Source organism: Engystomops pustulosus, chromosome 8 (genome assembly GCF_040894005.1).
Source record: "Engystomops pustulosus chromosome 8, aEngPut4.maternal, whole genome shotgun sequence".
NCBI classification, from domain to species: Eukaryota; Metazoa; Chordata; class Amphibia; order Anura; family Leptodactylidae; genus Engystomops; species Engystomops pustulosus.
Window position 1 is genome coordinate 33968562 of NC_092418.1, and position 6432 is coordinate 33974993.

A 6432-nucleotide genomic window follows, 5' to 3' on the forward strand; every position below is an offset into this window, starting at 1 on the left:
AATCCAAAAGATTCGGACTATGCGCCGGGATTTAACATTTAAATTTGTGTCGCAAGCCATGCACTTACATACACTGGAAGGAAGATGGCGAACTCCGGCGGACATTCCGGATCGGGGATCGCGACTCGGACAGGTAAGTAAATGTGCCCCAGTGCCTAGGAACTGTGGACTGGGAACCAAGACCAGACATGTGGTGTGTGACAATGGCCAGAAGCTTGCAGTAGCTTTGGGCCAAGCCAGGTTGACACACGTCCCTCTCTTTGTGCATGTGCTGAACCTGTAAAGGTTTCTGTCCAACTACACAGACCTGTTGGAGCTGCTGCTTAAATTGTGTGGTGTGTGTTTGAATTTTCAGTATTCAAATCCTGCTGCTTGCCTATATGCAGATCAATTTGGATTTCCCACTCACTGCCTCATATGTGATGTACAAACCAGGTAAAATTACACTTTCTGCACTACTTTCAATATGCCACCGTTATGGTCAGTTCTGATGGCACTGTCAGCGATACCATCCTCATCGTTCACCTGCTTGAAAAAGCTCTACTGGCCATGAAAGAGGATGTAATGGTGGCACAGGAGGAAGAAGAGGGGGAACAGGAGTCAGGCCAGTCCACACATGGCTCACAGGGTGCGTTGATGGATAAGTGGTTCGGTACATCCCTAATCCACTGTATGCTCCAGTGCCTGTGCAATGACACTCGAGTTTCCCAGATTATAACCAACTCTCATGACTGGGTGGCCACTCTGCTGGATCCATGGGATAGAATAATTCCACTAGTTGGGTAAAAGACAAAAATGAAGGAGTACAAACACAAATTGGTGCAGGAACTAGTGAGTTCCCATCTGACATTAGGCGCTCAGTGGCAGCAGAGGGAGGAGGAGGAAGTCACCAATGGGAACACCAGCACGAGCTCGGGAGGGAGAGTGAGCCTGGCTACCATGTGAAATGCCATGTTTTATTCAACTCAAATTCCACCACCATCATGGATGGTACGTAACACCAGGAGGCTATGACTTGCATGGTGAAATATTATCTATCCAAACATCTCCAGGTCCTCCTCATTCAATATCTGGGTGGGAAAATTGAACACATGGCGAGAGCTTGCACTCTATGCCTTGCAGTTTTCTCCTGTCTTGTAGAAAATGTGCTGTCAGTTCAGCACCACAAATGGTTTCATCAAAGATAAACAGATATGGTTATTTACAGCCAACTTGGACATCCTGACGTTTATAAAGATGAACCAGGCATGGATCTCACATGACTTGTCTGTGCCAGAGTCTATATAAGTTGGTAGAGAGTGAAATAACACAGTACCTGAAATTTAACTTGAAATTGTCAAATTCGGCAATACCTGAAATTTAACTTGAAATAGACAAATTCTGCATTACTAGAATATAAACTTGAAATTGACAAATTCTGCATTACCAGAATTTAAACTTGAAATTGACAAATTCTGCAATACTGGAATTTAAACTTGAAATGCTCTGAGAATATCTGGGTCTGAACACCCAGAGCACCTTCAACCACAGTGAACGTAAGGGTTTGTGGTTTTCCCATTACTTCTTTTAACACTATGAGAATAATTGGGTCTGAGCACCCAGAGCAGATGTGACTTAACTTAATATTTTTAAATTATTTTTTAATGATTCTTTTCTTTTCTTTTTTTATGTTATGTTATTATTTCATTTTGGGCAGGGCAACTATCCTGATATTTCCATAATTATGTTTATCCCTCTAGCTTATCCCTCTTATTACCCCATTTACCCTTATTTGAAATTCAAGTTTGAGTCAAAATTTTTTGTACACACCAAAATTTCACCCAACATTCACCTGCTGAGGCCTATGACCTGGCACCTGACCTGGCACTAGTAGATCAATCATCGCCTGCGCGAGAGCTCCGGAGAAAAGAGGTGCAAAGAGGAGGGGAAAAAGGTGAATATTTTATTGGTTACTGTGGGGGGGGGGGGGGTATGACTCATGTCCACTGTGTGGCTATTGCATTACCACTTGGTTACTGTGGGTGCTACTGTGAGGGCATTGTGACTTGGCTACTTTCAGGGGCACTGCGACTGTTTGCTGCTGTGGGGGCACTGCAACTATATTGGCTACTGTGGGGCCCGTGTGAATATATTGGCTAATGTGAGGCCCTTATGACTATGTTGCTACTCTGAATGAATTGTAACTACATTGGCTACTATGTGGGCACAGTAATTACATTGGCTACTGTGAGGCACATGTTACTATATTGACTATTGTGAGGTATGGTTCCTATATTGGCTTCTATAAGCAGACCAATATTTCCGCAGTATATCTGCAGATACAAGTCATGGCTAGAAGAATCTGACATGACAGCCAGTTAGAAGAAGAAGAAAAGGAGAAATGCTTTAATCAAAGACGTCTTCTGTCACCAGATTTACAGTAAGTGCTGGTATTACACAGTAGCATCTCTCCTGCAGTATAAATCCATGTTATCTTCTTTTATAAGAAGGAGATACTTGAAGGCATCAGACACTGTGATAAATCTTCTGCAATGTAAATCCTATTTCTATGTAGTAATCATTTTCTGTTACCGTATCTATGTAGTAAGGTTGGTTCTGGTGCTATATCTACGTAGTAATCTTGGTTCTAGTGTGGCATCTATGTATTAAGATTGGTTCTGATAAATAGAGATGAGCGGTCCCATAGTTTCAGTTCTGGTTTATCTACGCAAACTATTGCAGGATTGACGGCCAAACAGCCAATCCGGCAAATTGATTCCCCTTGCTACTAGACATGGTTATGATTGGCAAGGGGTACATGGCTAGTAGCAAGGGGCATCAATTTGCCAGATTCACTGTTCTGCTGCCATTCTGGAAATACGTCCAGGTCTAGGAGACTATGAGCCACTACTAGTAATGCAACTATGCAGTAGGGTTGGTTCTGGTGCTTTATCTATGTGGTATCTAGGTTCTGGTGTGGCTTCTATGTAGTAAGATTTGTTCTGGTAAAGCCTCTATGTAATAATCTTGGTCCTGGTAACATCTCTTTGTGGTAAGTTTGGTTCCGATGCTGAATCTATGTGGTAAGATTGGTTTAAGGTCTTTCTCCATGTAATACATTTAGTTATATTATAGCTTCTTTACAACAAGTTTTATTATAATACTGTTTTTATGCACTGGGAGCAAGTAAAAGTGAGGCTTACTAAGAAAGTAGACATTTAGAATTGAGGGCACTTACTAAGTAAAGGGGGTTAAACATGAGACTAGTTGGATGCAAGAAAGAAGCGGGCATTTAATTTTAATGAAGATGTAACTGCCCTGAAATGCCCCAGGATTTTGGCGCCTCGGGGCCGGCTTTCACGCGACAGAAATCGGGGGACTTGGTCGTCGGACAATTAATTTAAAAAATAATTTGTGTCGCAATATCAGCACTTACATGCACCGGGACGAAGCAGGTGAACTCTGGCGGACCTTGGCGCAGCAGCGACACCGGGTGGATATCGGGCGCACGGACCTTAGTGAATCCCGGCAGACCCGAATCAGCGTCAGACAACACGTCGCTGGATGGCGACTGGAACGGGTAAGTAAATGTGCCCCAATATCTTCCAAGGCCGCAAAAAAAATTGTATATGTGATAAAGAACATTTTTTGGAAATGTAACGGATAAAGCCGTTATATTTTTATGTCTTTGTGACAGTTTATTATTGATAATAAACGTCACTCAACATTAGTTACACTGTGTACTCAGGTAGGTTTCAACATGATATAGACTGTATTGAAGAGACTTGGCACTCCTTGATAGATGAATTTTCATAGTATAATTTATTCAAGTGAGATAAAGAATAGAAATTCACAATAATGCAATGTTTCGGTCTTACAACATTAGACCTTTATCAGGCACTGTACAAAAAATAACAAACAGAAAAAAAAATAAAAAACAGATGCAGAGTACATTAGTAGTCAAATATTAGACATGATATCCAAAGGGTGGTAAATCCAATAGTATCAATAGGGTATATAGGATCCCATGGTGGTGGTAAAACTTTCATCTAGAACAGGGGTCAGGAATAGAGATGAGCGAGTATACTCGTCCGAGCTTGATGCTCGTTCGAGTATTAAGGTACTCCAAACGGCTCGTTGCTCAGACGAGTATTTCCCCTGCTCGAGATCGAGCATTTAATTAAAAAAACACAGTGAAGAACAATGAAGAATATAATAAAAACAGTGAACACAGTGAACACAGGATCATTTAAGTGAAAAACGCAGTGAAGAACACAGTGAAGAATAGATTACAGATGTTCGGCACATCTGCTTACTTGTCGGAAAGGGCGCGGAACGGTGCGAACAAAATGTGAAGAACAATATATAGCTCCTGGGCAGCTGCGGAGAGTAAAGGGAAGCAGAAATCTGGGGAGACCAAGGCTGCAGGAAGAGGGGTGTCCTGCTCCCCTGCAACCCTCCCCCAAGACGTGCACCCTGCATGGGCTCGACATGCGGACCCGCGCCCCGCACCCGCTGCCACTGATGACTGAGCCTCTGCATGTAGCTGAATCTTCCTGCTCGCTGTGTTGTATGTGTACCGGTACCTTGTCATGCCCGGCGGAAGAAGGGGTCCAAGCCGGCAGCAACTGTGCCGATCTGCTTTGCCCTCACTGCAGACTCTGATTGGCGGGACGTGTGGCAATGGCACAGGGTTAAGAAACAGGAATGGCAGCGTTGTTGGCCTCTCCGCCCCTCCAATAACCGCCCTGATCACCCCCGAGCCGGTGCGTCACTGCCGCATCCCTGACCTGCCGCTGGACAGGAGTCTTCCTTTCAAGTTCCTCTTCTTCATCTACCTTCTGGTGTCGCTTTTCATCCAGTACATAAACATCTATAAGACGGCATCGGGGAGACTTCAGTGGAAGCAGAGGAGCGGATCCCGGGACAGCGTATCTCCCGACAAGTAAGCAGATGTGCAGAACATCTGTAATCTATTCTTCACTGTGTTCTTCACTGTGTTTTTCACTTAAATGATCCTGTGTTCACTGTGTTCACTGTTTTTATTCTATTCTTCACTGTTCTTCACATTTGATAACTTGTCGGGATATAATATACGCGTGGAACAGTGAAGAATAGATTGCAGATGTTTGCATACATCTGCTAACTTATCAGAAGACATTCTATTTCAATTAAATAACACATTTTATTCCCGAACCATGGTCCCTTTGAAAAATGCTCGAGTCTCCCATTGACTTCAATGGGGCTCGTTATCCGAGACGAGCACTCGAGCATCAGGAAAAGTTTGTCTCGAATAACGAGCACCCAAGCATTTTAGTGCTAGCTCATCTCTAGTCAGGAACCTTTTTGGCTTAGAGAGCCATGAACGCCACATATTTTAAAATGTTATTCCATAAGAGCAGTACAATATGCACATGCCCCCCCTGTGTCACGGGTGCCCCTGGGATCTAATTCTTGGATTGCAGGCACACCCGTCCCCCTCTCCGTGGTGGCGTGCCTTTCCGAGCTCACTCTCCTCTCCACGTTCCTGTTCCTGTCCCAGCTGCCAGTGTGCGCGATGGCGCTCGCAGATTTAAAGGGCCAGCGTGCCGCTGATTGGTGCTACCCACTTCCCGGATTCCTATAAAGACCGGCGGCTCCCAGCTTTCCCTGCCGGATCTTAGTGGTTCATGCATATGAGGAAGCTTTCCACAGTGTTTCCTTCCCAAGTGTTGACCTCCCATTGTGACCCCAGACCTGTTCCTGATTCTGTTCCTTCGCTGCAAGCCCTGACCTTTTGCTCCGTCCCCGACCTCGCATCCTTGCCGGCTGCCTTGACCCTCTGCCTGGTCCTGACCATGAGACTGCCTAGTGATCCTGTACCTCGACCTTGGCTGCCACCGTGGACAAGTCGCGCCCGTGGAATGACCTGGTGGTACCGCGCTGCAGCATGGCCATCCTGCTTTGTGACGGGCTCTGGTGAAGACCGGATGCCACTTACATTCCGGTCCCAGGTGTCTGCTTACATCCTCGTCTGTGGTGGTGAAGGCAGTTCACTACTCCAAATCCTGACACCCAGTAGTTAGCTAGTCCCAGCACATGCCTCCCAGTAGATAGGCAGTCCCAGCACATGCCCCCAAGTAGATGGGTAGTCACAGCAAAAAGTAAAATTAATATTCACTAACCAGCACTGCATTCAGCCAGCTCCTCATCACTCCCACACTCTTCTCTTTGACCCAGGCTTAGGCGATGGCACCCGGGTCGTACAAAGGACGTAGGAACCGGTAACATCGCTGCCTGTGTCCAGTGATCAGTCTAAGACCCACAACAGCCATCACTATTTATTAAAGATGTGTCCGAGAGCCTGATGTAGCCAACAAAAGAGCCATATCTGGCTCCCGAGCCATAGGTTCCCTACCCCTAATCTAGAAGATATTCAGGACTGCAAATGAAGCATATAATATATACACTCAT